We start from the raw sequence: 15,298 nt of genomic DNA on the forward strand, positions 1-15,298 counted from the left end.
CTCCAGCGGAAGTCTGCCGGCATCCTAAGGGGAACTCCAGATGTGCTACTTTGTGGCCGACTCCTCCTCCCCCGAGCTCGTGAGTGAAGTTTGCTCATTCCTGTCATGAGGACCTGTGATTCCTAGTGTGGCAGCCTCCAGCATCACCTCCAGGGGGTCAGAGAAAACAGAATCTCAGAATCCTCATGCACACCAAAGCACTACTAGTTCTCAGATATACGTGGGGGACTTTAGAATTCAAAGGGCGAATTGCTGCAGTTTCTGAATTAATGGTAACTTTTTCTTGTACATTGTACATCAGGTGGTTGGTTCTCCTGGCAACCAGCCCTATCCTGAAGGCATCCAGGGGCCCACCAAGGGTCACCTGGTTAACCTGAACTCAGGCTTGTTTGAAAGGGCCTCGCTGTGAATAACGAAGGATGTGCCTCTCACTGGGAGTTCTGTGCCCATGAGAAACTGAGGCAAAGGGAAGGTTAGTCATCTTAGGACAGGGAGGATTTAAAGGCCTTTTTTTTTAAACATTCATTCTCTAAGTCTGGGTTATAAGTGTAAGTAAGGTTGAGCTTTTCTATCTTTAAAAGCAAAAGAAGGAAATTTCATCTCTGCAGTTGAAAGCCAGCGTTCTTTAACCCCCTTCCTTCTCAATCTCCAACCTATTTCTGCTCCCTCCTCCGTGGGAGCAGGGAGCCCAGGCCAGGGCGGAGTTCGGTGACTGAGCACAGTGTTCCATTACGTTATCATACATTCATTCAGCAAACGGTTTTCTGGACACACCAGCTCCCAGGAAATTGTATGTTTGTTTGCTTTGCTGTTTCTTTTGTTTTCTTCACTGATGCCCGCACCTCACACAAGTCCAGTAAGCATCCCTGGGATGGGAGCCTGAACGTCAATATCAAATAAGTGCCACCACAATGTCACCTGCACAGACGGTGGTGAGAACCGCTGTTCTGTATCATGCTTCTCAGCTTCCAATGTGTCGGCAAATTATGTAGGAATCTTGTCAACAAGTGGAGTGTGACTTAGTAGGTCTGGGTGTGGGGAGGGGCGACCTAAAACCTGCATTTCTAACAGGTTCCCAGCCAAGGCCCATGGGCCAGCCACAGACCACACTGAGTAGCAAGGCCAGGCCAGACTAGAAAGTATGTTTGTGGATGTCTTTGTGGAAGGGTTTCTGCTGTGAGGGCTGCTGGTTGTGATGCAGCTGGAGGACCTTGCCCTAGAGCCAGGCATTATTTCTCTTTCTTTCTCTTTAAAAATTATTTTATTGTTGTTCAAGTACAGTCGTCTGCATTTACCCTCCACTCTTCCCCCACCACCTTTGGTTTTGTCCATGTGTCCTTTATGTGTTCCTGAAAACCCTTCCCCATTTTCTCCCCATTTTCCCCTCCTACCTCCCCTCTAGTTATTGTCAGATTGTTCTTAATTTCAAGGTCTCTGGTTATACTTTGCTCGCTTGTTTGTTTTATTGATTAGGTTCCATTTAAAGGTGCGATCATATGGTATTTGTATTTCACCACCTGGCTTATTTCACTTAGCATAATGCTCTCCAGTTCCATCCATGCTGTCTCGAAGGGTAGGAGCTCCTTCTTTCTTTCTGCTGCGTAGTATTCCACTGTGTAAATGTACCATAGGTTTTTTGTTTGTTTGTTTTTCTGTTTTAAATTCTAAATGCTGAGGGAGGCTTTGCCCAGGAGCCCTGGGGCAGGGGCTCAAGTCCCTGACATCCAATGCCATACTGAGGTGTGGCTCAGCTGTGTAATCCGCACGGGTGCAGCCAGCAATGTCTTTTCAGGAATGACACCTGTCCTGTGGTCTCTTCTCCCTGCACCGTGCCATTGCAGGTTGCAGGGGAGCTCTCCAGCCCACTCTAAGCAGGTGCTAGGCCCTCTGCAAGACCCTCCATCCCCCTCACCAGCAACCCAACAAAGGAGGTGTCTTCAACGTGAAAGAGATCCAGGACTGGCCCTCTCACTTCTTAGGATGAGCCCCTGGCTGCCCTTTCAAACGGCCCAGGAGCTGTTCTGCTAGTTTAGATCCAAGATGCGATTAGTGGTTAATGGGCCCTGAAAGACATCCTTATTTATTACTGTTGCGGATTGCTGTTGCCTAGATATTGATCTTTTCCAATTTTCAATTTTGTCCTTTGAATTGCTCGGAAACACAGTGGGCCACTCATTGCCTGCAGCGTTTACTTGTTTGAAGCTCATTTCCTTTTGCAATTAATGTAGTGATATTTCATTATAACTGTTATTTGGTTCGCTTTTCTTTTAGACCAGAGGCTTGAAATAAATGAGGACATGCCGTTTCTAAAGGAAGACGGCAGGTAGATAAGAAGCTAGTTTGAAAGTAAGTTTAAAACTTCTAAGGAGGCCTCAATACCAGGCTTAATCAGTATGTTTGTTAAGAAGTTGTAAGTCTTGGTATGATAATACAGGAAGAAAAATGCCATGTTGGATTTGGGAATTTTAGAAAACTGGTACTTTTGTTGATCGGTACGTATATCATCCGAAGTATTTTTAGGAAGTCTATGTTCATGTTCAGAAAAGAGGAGTTAAATAACATTACAGTTTGTTCAGTGAGCAGCGTCTGTATCTTTGACCGCTTTGCTCAGTAGGCGGACCCAGCGTCATTAAGCACTTTCAGAGTGCTGCGTCCCGTGGGCCGCGTGGAGCTGGACGACATATCGCTGTGCTCTGGGGCCCAAAGTCTAGGGGAGGAGGCAGATAGATAAGAGGGGGAGCCAGTCTCAGAGGTAGGCGAGGTTCTAAAGTTAGCCCCCACACAAAAACGACACGGAGTCAAACATGATGAGCTAAGTGTTATTTCAACAAATCGACTCGGCCCCTGTTTCCTCCAGAACAGATTGCTGCTCTTGCAGCTGTGCTCCGGCTAGAGAAGCTGGCTTGTGTTTGGGGCTATGCAGTTCTTTAAACTCTGCTAGTGTGGTTCCCAGAGTGGGAAGATGCCCCAGGACAAGAGGCATGCGGGAACAGCAGATGCGTGTCCCCCGGGTTCCCTCGGAGAAATGTGTGCCCCGTGAGGGGACCGGCAGGGGAATTCCCTGCACGGTCTTGTTCTTTTTCTCGGAAATTCATGCGTGTAGTTTTTGTCTGATGCACAAAGCTGATGGAAGTTCTCTCACCTGTGTTGCGATTCTGCTGTATGAAGCCAGGTGCTGGAAGGAAGACATGCCCAAAGGGCTAGGGGAGTTTGGGGGGAGGAGAGGTTAGTTCCAAACAAGGTGACCCAGGAAGTCTTTATGGAGAAGTGGGAAGGGAATCAGGCCTTGGAGGAAGGTGTGACTGTGACAGGTAGTGTGTGGGGAACTTGAGGCCCATGTGGGACTAGCTTGGACAGGGAGAATGCTGCATCAGTCTCTGGGGTGTGGATGTGGGAGGGGGGCATGTAGAGGATGACCCTGTGTGACCTTCAGAAGGGCCTCCCTGCCATCCTGAGCAGTCTCTGCTGTATCCTTCCTGTGGGTGGCATTAGAGTGAGCACACAGCCTGACCAGGTCTTTGATGGAAGGGGCAGACGTGGGGGCAGTGGAGATGAGGGGGCAGAGTTACAAGGTTACTGTGGGGGACCTATCAGCGGTCTGTAGTGGAGGCAGAGTAGATGCATCTCACCCAGGGAGTGTTTGTGATGTGAAGGGACTGCTTGGTGCCAGGGGGGTGGCAGGGGAGGCAGTGGAGTCGGAGGTAGAGAGGTAGTAGCTTAGGGGTGGTAGGTTTGAAAGAACTGGAAGATAGTGGTTAAAGGGGGGTCCAGGGGCTGTGACAGAATCTCAGGGGGGCACAGGTGGCCATTAGTATTTTAGACAGTGCATTCAATACTATAATTTTATGTTTGGAAAGTAAAAAGTTAGATTGTTTAGATGATACCAACAGTAGGAAGACTAATGCTACGGTCATTTTGGAGTCGGGATGGAGGGGGGAGTGGTGTGTCTTTCTGGCTGGACGAGGGGGTTCTGCAGAGGGACAGGGACAAATCTGACAGCATGGATGTGGCCGGAGAGAGAGGCAGGGTGACTTCAGTGGAGAATCCAGTGGGCCAAAGAAAGGGGCACGGTGCTTGCCCGGCCGAGGTTGGGTGCGGGTCTGTTCGCCGAGGGGCTCCTTCACCTGTTTCTGTGCCTGGGCCCCCTCACGGCCTCACATTAATGTTCTTAAATGCATGAAACCAAGTGCACAGGAGCCTCAGGGAAACCAACAAGACCAAAATAAAGTTACTAAAAAATTTGGGAAAAAATCCTGATACACGTACTTTTAATGAAGATATTGTATGATAAGAACTCTTGAGAAGCAGGTTTACTCATTAATGACATTTTGGGATAGTGACGATGGGTACGCATGAAACCTTGAGATCTGCGACACCTCGAACGTGATATGACATTTTGGGATTTCTACTCTTACTAACATTACTTTCGTTCGTTGCCTAACTCTTACACTTACAGGAAATGCCAATTTCTGATGGTGGTTAGGGAAGAGCCAGATGGACTGTTGTCCCCCCGCCCGCCAATTCACAGACCCCGTGACTTCAGTGAACCCCCACCTGTGCCCTTCTGTGCCTATGGAGTGTGGGGGCGGGGACAGAGAAGTGAAGTAGTCAGCCATCGCTGCTCACAGCGTTAATCAGATAAGTCGGGGACGGTAACCGGACCCTTTGCTTGATCCTAGATGGCAGGAGATGGACTCAGTGAAGGTGTGGGAATGAGGGTGGGCCCCGAAGGACAGAGCGCCGGGCTGTGAAGAGGAAGGATGAGTGTAGGCAGTGCTGGCAGCTGTGCCGAGAGGCTGTGGGACACGGGGTGGGGGGGGGTCTCCAGGGGTGTCCTCATGCATGCAGAACGTCCCGTAAGGCTGTGTAAGGATTCATATAAGATTGGATATAAAAGGATTTCAGTGAGGTGATTCAGAGGAAAGCCTTCGTTCCTGGATGTTTGAGATGTGAGTGAAATATCTTCCGACAACCACATTCTCGTGTAGAAACCTCTCCCGAAGTCTGTTTTGGGTGCAAAATCCTTGTCCACGGCTTGGATGTAGTTAAAGATTCCCTTACTTAATAACCCGGCACATCATTAAAGATACGAGAAAATGTCAAGAAGCCACTAATTTAAAAAGTGTTTGGACTATGAGAACGTAATCTCTGCAGTTATGACAAGTGACAGTAGTCACTGGTGAGTGCCTGCTTCTGTTGACTTTCCCATGCAGGCTGGCCCCACGAGTCCCTCATTGCACATGAGGGTGACAGCTGTCGTGACGTCCCAGGCCCCAGCACAGCTAGGCCTTCGGGGCGGGGGGGGGGGGGGGGGGGGGGGGCTTGAACTCTTTTCTTAGGAGTGAATTCCAAGTGGGCCACACAGCCTGGCCATGAAAATCAGACTCATCTTGCCTTTTCTTTTCTCTCTCTCTCCTTTTTTTTTTTTTTTTTTTTTTTTTTTTGACAGCTTGGAGCTCAGTACACAGCAATGATGGTTAGCCATGTGGATTTGCTGGCATTCAAAGGCCATCTGAGAGTATCACAAAAATGACTGAAGGTGTTAGGAGGTGGTGGGAGGATGTGTCCTGGTGCTTACAAACAGCTGTTTGCCCGCCCTCTTCACGTTGGCAGAGAAGTTGGCACAAGAGCTCAGTATGCATTGGTAACGTGTTTCAGCCAATGGCCCTGTAAATCGGACTGTCCCCGCCTCCGGGGGCTGGCCCTCGAAAACAGAGACCCAAACGATACAAAATTGTAACTCTCTTGTGCAGAAATTAGAAGCTCTTTGTGAAATGCATATTTCCTATTGTGCTCTCCCTGCCTTTGAGCATCTAAAGAGCAAAATTATTGGCATTCCTGTTCAGAGCCAGCGGGGATTTCAATCGTGGGGCTGGATGCTCCTTTCCGTGGTCATCTGTGGGAATTCATGATGAAACTTACGAAGTTCCCAGGCCCTGGCACAGGCGACGATGGGCTTTCTGGGGCTGCCACAACAGGCGACCACAAATTTGGTGGCGTAAGACAACGGAACTTCATTTGCTCTCCGTTCTGGAGGCCAGAAACCCAAAATCAAGGGGTCAGCATGGTTAGCTCCTTCTGGAGGCTGAGGGAGGGTGAGTCCCTGCCTCTCTCCTAGTTTCTGGGGGGATCCTTGGCTTGTGGCAGCTTAACTCCAATCTCTGTCTCCATCTTCACATGCTTCTCAAGGCTGTCCCCCTGTGTCTCTGTCAAGCTTCCTTTTCCTTCGTCTGTAGGGATGCAGCCTTTGGATTTAGGGCTTACTCTGAATCCAGGAGGATGTTGTCTGGAGAGCCTCAGCTTGATTACAGCCACAAAGGCTATTTCCTAAGAAGGCCCTATTCACAGGTACCAGGGGTTAGGACTTGGACTATCCTTTTTGCGGGGAGGGGCACTGTTTCACCGCCTCCCTCACAAAGAGGCATCGAGGTCCCTCTTTGGGGAAGAGAGCATGGATTTGGACTCAGAGCACCGGCTTTGGATCCCAGCTTGGCCACTCTGAGACTCTGCACGTTATTTAACCGTCTGAGCTGCAGGTTTTCATCTGTGACGTGAAGACAATGGCAAACTCACAGGTTTTCCTTTGATTAAGGGAGATGAGGTCAAGCACGGTTGCTGTTCTGATTGTCTTAAAGGCTAAAGAGTGGGGTGGCAGGTCGGGTCCTTCCCACTGTCCCCAGGTGGAGACGCCGTACTTGGACTTGACTCAGTCACTCTTTGGGCCTTTCTGGCAGGCAGGCTACATGGCTCTCCCGGCTAGTGCTTGGGAGTGGAGCCGGCCTCCCCCCTGCCCTGTACAGTGCCGTAGGGCCTAGCCCGTGCATCGATCTAGCCCCCAGGCTGAGATGGTCGTGAGGAAAATGAACTTGTGCTCCAAACTCAGGCACGACTCACAGGCCAGTGTCAACTTCCTATAATATGGCCGTAGATAAAATACTGAAGGGCCTGGGCAGCAGCTGAATCTGTTTAGCTCAGGGTGGGTGGAAGGGATGGGGGCCTTCGCGGCTAACTTCCTGATAGAATTAACAATAGGACTTTCCCACCATTACCAGTTGTGTGACCTTGCACAAGTGACTTAACTGTTCTCTGCCTCAGTTTCCCCACCCGTGGAAGAAGGATAATTAGAGGACCGTCCCCATTAGGTGTGTGGTTATTAATGCTGCTATCAGGATTATTCCTCACGGTGTCAGGACCCCAGCACTACATCTTTGGAGGGAGTTTGCTCACTTTGATTTTAAAAAGTCAAAGGCTATCTCAGGTTTGTGTTTTCTCAGAGGCCTTTCCTGGGCATCATTTATTTTTTTGGCTGAGCCTCTTTATAATTGATAATTAGGCTTTCTAGATTCGTTTTCAGGTAGAAGTGACAGGCTGTGGTAAATATGATTTATGAAATAAGGGGCAGAGGGGACTAGGGAAGTAGATATTATAATTAGTAGAGATATTCTCTTTAGGCTGGTACAACAGTAGCATTTAACTTTCAAAACTTGGTTTTGGTTTGAACTTTAAGACTATACTTGAACACTTTAGTATTCCTTTCAAAAGATCTAAGAGCACATGAAACAAAACACTTACTTACCAACATCAACAGTAAATGTTATCAAGTGAGCTTCAGACCCCGTTAGAAGGAAAGAACATATCAGAGACACAGGAAGGTCAGTCCTCTCTCCCCCCACTCTTAGGTGGCACTTTAGGTAAATGTCACTTGTTTTTTTGACATTAACATTGTCAGTACTATTATCCAGTGCCTGCAGACTGCAGTTCTACCCCTTGGACTTGATGCGTGCTGTTCTTGTGTCTGTGTTTGTGTGTTTTAACCCTGTGTGTATCCATATAAGCAATAAATATGCATGTGCTTTTCAATTGTATCAGAATGATGTCGATACATAAACCTGGTTCATTTTAATTGCTAAATGGAATTCCATTATAGGGCTAAAACATAGTTCGTTTACCCAAACACCTCCTGAGGGGCAGCTTGGTGGGTTGCACTCGTGAGCGCTGTAACGAACACCCTTGTACGTTCGTTGCACATGGCAGCGAGTGTGTGTGAGACTGTCCACAGCGGTGGCTTTCTTGGCATGTAGAATGTGTAAGGAAGCATATCTCTTGTATATTAGGTAATTGATACTTTGTTCTCCAGACTAGTTTTGCCACAGTTTTAACCTTTAACCTGAGAGAGTGGTGGCGTTCCAAAACCCACCTCATTTTCTGAAATGGATAAAACGAATGGAGGAAACGTGCATTCAGCAAAATCGGAACAGAAACATTACAAATCTTGCCCTTGGACTTTCAAATAGCATCCTAAGTCATTGTCAAATGTAACGAGCACATGCCCCTATTCTTGTGCCACAGCTTCCATCGTGCTGGGCCCATTGTCCAACCCACTAACTGCTATGACTTTTGAGTATGTTTTCCATTTAGTGCTCAGCTGCTAAATATGCCTTAGTAAATTCTTCCAGCGTTCGACTTCAAAGAGAGAAGTGCTTCGTATTAATAAAACAAATCTGGACTATACAAAGAGCTTAACCCTTTCACAGCAAAACTGGAGGAGAGGGCATGGTAAGGGGAGCACAACTAGCTGGGAAGCATTGCAAAGGTAGCTGGATACTATTTCCACTTTTGAAGAGTTTGTAATGTAGTCGTGGGTGGTGATAGACTGATCAACATAAAATGATTACGCAGCAGCTTCAGAGTAATGTATTAGCAAGTACGGGGAGGACATGTTTCCATATTTTATGGCAGGAAATAAGGAATAAGAGAGGTAGAGCAGAGTAGTGTTAACTTAGAAGGGTCTGGTAGGAAATTAACAGCCCTAGAAGGAAACTCACAGAGCATAATAGGAAGTGCCATTTATTACCTTCACCTCAGGTGATTAATAGGTCCTGGTGATGTTGAGCAATTCTAAATCTGCACATTCCTGAGGGAAGGAACAGAGCGTTGCTGGGACTGACTGCTTTTCGGAGTGACTTGGGCCTTCTTTTACTGAACGGAATCAGTGGGCCCAGCCAGGGCCGGGGTTTCATACTCTGGGGACCAGCTTCTGCCTGGGATTGACGGCCGGGGCATGTGGGTCCATCCCCAGAACTGCGCTGCAAAGTGGAAAGGGTGCCCTGCCATGTACATCTGCCGCAGTTTTGACATCCTGCGTGGAGCTCAAATGTCACTCAGACTGAGAAGCAAAGCCACATTTGCCAGGGGAACATGCCAACAGGGCCGAGAGATGAGGAGATGCCAAGCTGGCTGCTGCTCCAGGAAGTTTGGTCTTTGGTGGTGGCTGTGCCTGGGGACGTTTGGGAGTGGGAATGTGGCACCAAGATGCTCCTCGCCTTTCTTCCAGAAGGAGAACAAATGTTCTCTCTGACAAGCTAGCATTGCAGGGTGATGGCAATGGGTTTCATGTCCTATTTTGCTTTCTAGAGTTTTTGCAGCATCGCTTCTCTGATTCAATCTTCCCATTTGTTTTCCCCCATGGCTCTCCCAGCAGGGTTCCTGAGTGTCACCACTGTTGACACGTGGGGCCCGATGATGTTTTATGGTGGGGCCCGTTCTGTTCGTTGTGGGATGTTTCGCAGAGTTTCTGGTCCCTGCCTGCTAGAGGCCACCACCACCAACCTCCCTTCCTCCGCCCACCACTGTGGCAACCAGAAACGTCTCCAGATATTGCCAAATGTACTCCTGAGGGCCAAAAGTGCCTCCTATTGAGACTTAGAAAAACACCTAAACCCCTTTTTGCGGGCAGCAAAACCCTTCGCTTCCTCTGTGACATCTACCGCTGCCCGGGCTCCTTTCGTCCCTTTGTTCTTGCTCACTCCCTCCTTGGGGTCTCTGCTGGGGGCCGACAGCTCAGCTTGGCCGGCTGGCTGGCTCCTTCTCCTGTAGGTTTAGGTCAGAGGCCTTCCCTGGCCTCCCTATCGGAAGCCGCCCACCTCACCGCCCTATTCACTCTCACTCTATTCCACCCCTCTGTTTATTTTCTTCATTATGCTTATTCCTACCGGAATGGTTGAGTGTATGCCTTTGTTTTCTTGTTTATCATCTGTCTCCTACTAGACTGTAAGCTTTTGAGAATGGAAACTATTTTATCTTATTACTGTATCCTGGAGTCTAACACCTACTTGGCACTCAATAAATTTTAACTCAGTGGAATTATGAGACAAGGTCGGCTGAAGAAGTAGATCAGATGACCGCTCCCCTACCAGATTGAAGCTTCCCTAAGATGGAGCTGTAAATAGGTTGAATTGGGCAGACCAGCCTGAATGATTTGGGGGAAGTGACTTTTAATTTTTTTTTTTTTTTTTACAAACCCCTAGATCCCAGCAAAACTCTTTTTTCCCCTGGCAATCTTGCAGCTGTGTTTCTGGTCGTGCCAGCAGCTCCCTAACAGATCATTGTCCTACCGAAGGTCAGAGGTCCCTCACCAGGCCTCACCCATCACCTCCCCTGGTGAAAGATGGGCGCGGGAGGCAGGTTCCCATTCCTCGCTAAGCTCACCTCTCTCACTGGCCTTTTTCTGCAGAGAATTTGCTAAATGAGCTTGAAGCTTGCGGTGCAAAAACCAATGGGTTCATTGTATTCTGCTTTGAACTCTTAGCAGTTCCAACCCCGTCAGCTTTTGGAGGCGCGGAGCGGGCTTTCAGTGTCAGGCAGGGAATGTGCCTCGGCTTCAGGTCGAGGTGCAGAAGTAGGGCAGGCAGAGAGGCGCATTAATAAAAGCAGTGAAAATGAAACTTCAGCACGGGGCGGTGAAAGAGCTCTATTTTATTTTGTTTTCACACATTAGGTTCTGCTTATAGCAGACAAGTCCCAGTGAAAATGCTCTGAAAAGAGGCTTTGTGTAGGAGCTGGACGTCGCTCCATCAGATTTGTCATTTCAGGAATGTCGCCAGATGTATTGACTTACTAGCAATTGCTTTGGTGCCATCTGGCCTCACGGAGGCCGTGTTCGGGATGGAAAAAGCTGAACCAAAGAAATGAAATTTGTTCATCATGCCATTACCCTTGCTGCTTATTTAAAGAAGGGAAAAAATGTAACTTCTTGGCAGGGGGGATGCCATTTGAAAATAAAATATAAGGTTTTCAGGAGTAAGAGTTCCAGAACTCCAAAGTCAGCCGTGATGTTTACACAGAGACTTGAAAGCTGGCCCCCTTCGCTGTCATATTGTATATACGTGTTGCGTTCAATGTAAAACTTCTCTGAGACCTTACTGTGCTGTGTGTAAAAAAGTTAACTCCTTACGTCCTGGTCATTTGTGTGACTTTCCTTTTAATGCCTCTTGGAATGTCACCAAATAACGAGCCCTGTGGCTGTTACCCCATGACAGGGATTTATCTCGGCTTATAATGAATAACTCAGTTGTCACCTGGTACAAACTGTTTTCCTGCATGATGGGGACTCTCCAGGAAAATCAGATTCGAATGGCTTTCCTTCCCCTTGTCCGTGGCCCCCTTCCCCACCGCAGTTAGGGTTTCATGTCTGAGCATTACTTCACTCAGTGTGCTCAATCTGGGGATGACTAGGCTGTATAAATATCTCAGACGTTTGAATTAATCTATGTTTTTCTGGGGTAAGTGGAAAAAGCGCTGTCGTATATTCAAAACCATCTACGTAATCGGCAATGTCCAGTGTAAAATGACAAGGCGGGGCTCTTTGTTGGAAATGTGTTAAGAATTTCAAGATGCCAACAGCAGAGCATTAAACGGACTCGGGGCCCTGTGTGGCTGCACAGATCACACAGGCGTGGAGCCTGCCCTGGCGACGGTCTGCCTCGCCCACCCCCACCCTGCGTGAGACATTTCCAAGGCCCACCCTGCCCCCATCTGCCCCGGACCATTCTACCGGAGGAGGTAGCTCCGCTCAGCCAAATGGCTTTCCCTCCTCTGGCTCCAGCTGCCTCCAGTCCTCTGTTCTCCTTTTGCATTGAACTTATTCTATTAGTACAAGAAATATTTATTAAGCACCTACTGTGTGCCAGGCACTAGGGATACAGAGTGGCATTTTTCACTAATTCGCTTCCTCACTCATTCCTTTTTTTCCCTTTCATTTTCCTCCTGCTGGCTCACTATTCTTCCTGCTCTGCCTTAGAAAGTGCTGCCTGCCCAAGGAGGGGGACAGCCTGGAGGCGGTGTCTCAGCCACAGCCACAGATACATAGCTGAGAAAGTAAAGGCGGCCACCAGCCCGCTGGTGTGATATGTGTCTTGGCTGCTTGCTAAGTAGGAAAATAACCCAGTGCAGGGAAATACAGTTTATTTTGGAATTGCTAGTTTAATTCTTTTTTTAATTGGATTTATTGGGGTGACATTGGTTAATAAAATTATATAGGTTTCAGGTGTACAGTTCTACAATACATCATCTGTATTTTGTATTGTGTGTTCCCCGCCATTTATGCCCCTGCCCCACACCCTCTGCAAGTTCGAGTCTTAAAAACAATAGTGCTTGTCCCCACTTTATAGGTGAGGAAACTAATCTCAGGAAGGGAGTTTGCTCTAGGTCATGTAACTACTAAGAGGCAGAGCTGGGGTTTGAGTCCAGGCTGGAGGACTGCAAAGCCACTCTGGCATCGGATCGATTCCTATGATGCAAATACGTCTAAATGGCTGATGGGTAGGAGGCTGCCCCAGGCGCACAAGCAGAGTGAGAGAAGCAGTGGGCGGTCAGGTCGGGGGAGGGTTCTGGCTGCCCAGCTGGCCTCACACGTGCTCATGTTTGTTATCTGCTGTACTTCCACCAGCCCTCAGGGAGGCTGGGAGGATGTAGTGTGTTGTCTTAATGTGCAGCGCGAGGGCCCGTCCCAGGTGATTTGGACCATTCCAGGATCCGAGAGTCTGCATCGCCTCCCTGGACTCACTCGTATTTGTCAATATGTGCCTGCTTTTGGTTCAGGAAATATGGCCCTCATAGGTACACGGGAAAATTCTATACCTTACGTCATGTAGAATAAGATTCTGGATCCATACCGTTTTTATCTGTGAGAAAAGCGACACCAGGTGTGGAAAACAGCCTGGGCCTGGGAGATCGGAGGCCTGGGTTCTGCTTCTAGCTTTGCTGGCTCCCGAGGGTGTGGCTCTGGGCGAAACATTTTGTGCGTGTGCCTCAGTACCCCCCAACCCCCTATACAGTGGGCTCTATGATCTCCCCTTCTAGCCCTGACCTTCTAAGGAATACGGTGATGGGCTGAAGAAGTACTCACTCGGTTAGAAACAGGAGAAGATAAGACACTATCAAGTCTTTTGGTATTCTGGTTTCCACCTGGGAGCGAAGGTGAGTGTTTGCAGTAGATAAGCGAGTGGCTTTCCTTCCTCAATGGTTCAGGTATAAAACTGTCCCTCCTGTCTGATTGGAACTGCAGACGTTGTCACAGATGAATCTGGTCTGGCCTCATCATGGAAGACAGCGACCGAAAACCATCATCCTGGCCGAGGGACCGAACTTCTTTATTTACTATGGCACCCAAGGACAAAACCAGGGTAAGTGGGTGGAAGCTACAGGGAGACCAGTTTCAACTCAGAAAACAATGAGATGCCTCCCAGGTAGCCGCCTCTGGCAGTGGAAGTCACCTGAGGTGTTCTCGTGGAAGCCAGCAGTCCATGTGGTGTAGCCTTTGCGTGTATGTGTGTGCGTTGTGTGAATGCATGTGGGTGCTCTAAACATCAGCTAAAGAGCTATTTTTAAGGGCTCCAGAAGCGTTGGGATACTCTTTTGGTGCTCCAAGAAAGCCCCACGGACAGGAAGGCATCCCTGATCCGTTCTGGGAGCTCTAACCATCTTCACATGTACAAAGGCTGTCAAATATTACAGCCTCCAATAAGCAGGAGACTTACTGACCCCTACTACATAAATATCGACAATAAAGGCAAATGCAGAAACAGTCAGGTGCCCGAAGGCTCCAGGTGGACTGAAACACCGCATTCTGTCCACTTGTTCTCGGTCTGTGAGCCTTTCTCTCCCTGTCAGTCGCAGCCTGTCTTGTGCTGTCACTGCCACAGTGGGGACAGTTTGGGGAGGAGGGACAGGCCCCAGTCTGTTCCTGCTCCACCGTCACAGCAGCTCCGCGGTTTTGTTTCTGGGGCCTCTCTACCTGTGTGGGACTCTGCAGGGATTTACGATGCTCCCAGCCGGGATGTAGGGCTGGATGTCCCCCATTCCCCAGTGTAGTTCCTCAAAATGACACCAGGACGTCTCACCCTGTGTCACAGGAAAAGCACGATGGCCCGAGAAAGCTGGGCCTCACATTTTGGGTCCAATAAAATGGGCAGTCTTCTTTACAAGCTTGTACTCTGGGTAACTCCATTTCAGATGCCCCTGCTGGAGTGCTCACGGTCAGGGGAGAAGTCCTCATTTGGTGCCAGTGGTCAGATGACCCTTGCTGGCTGGTGTGTGACAGTCAGTCCCATGGAAATGCTCAACGAGATGGGGAGTGATTGCAGTGAAGTGTTGAGTCTGTGAGTGGCGGGCTGGGCGCGCGAAGGCTCTGGGAACGCAGCATCTGAGGGTGCACCAGGAGGCCCTGGAGACTCCAATTCTTGTTGGAAAACTGTTTTACGATGGTTGGCTCTCTTTCCTGATGGCACAGTGTAAGGAACATAGTGAAATAAAGAAATTTTGGTCCACTTAGGACCTCGCGGACTTCAGTTCCTCTTGAAGTTTGGGACCCAGGGTGGGACACAGAGGATGCAGGATGCTCACACCTGGATGTTGCTTTTTTGAATAAAACCTCACCACCCCTCTGGCATGGAGCTAAATGGATAGTCTATCTGGATAAATGGCTTTGAATCCTGGCTCCCCTGCTTGCTAACGACATATCCTTGGTGAGCTTCGGTTTGCTCATTTGTAAAATGTGATGATAATCCTACCAGCCTCAGGGGTGATATGAGGATTAAATCTGACACTCCATGTGTGGTATTGTCCATGCTACAGGGTTGGAGAAGGTGCAAAAAAACCAGAGTTATCTTCTAGAGGGCAGGCCCCTTGTGGTACAGGCTTCCCCCGCTAGGTGAGTGTTCTAGGAACCCATCCGCATCAGTGTACCAGCTGGCGCTGTTGTGAGAGGCTGTGTTTGGCTTCAGTGAATTTTTTTGAAGACTCTCAAAGCATTTGCCCATTTCATGGTGGGCGATTTATGAGTGCACCTGCTCACACCATGCTGAGTGTTCAGCAGTTTTTGACTAAAAACAGCTTGACCCCCATGCCCCACCCTCCACATTCACCTGATCTTGTCCTGAGTACTTATTTTGTTTCCCCAAATGAAAAAAATCCTCAAAGGGAAATGTTTTGCTGATGTGGAAGAGGTGAAACAAAAAAG

The sequence above is a fragment of the Desmodus rotundus genome, chromosome 4, assembly GCF_022682495.2.
Source record: "Desmodus rotundus isolate HL8 chromosome 4, HLdesRot8A.1, whole genome shotgun sequence".
In the NCBI taxonomy this organism is placed as follows: domain Eukaryota; kingdom Metazoa; phylum Chordata; class Mammalia; order Chiroptera; family Phyllostomidae; genus Desmodus; species Desmodus rotundus.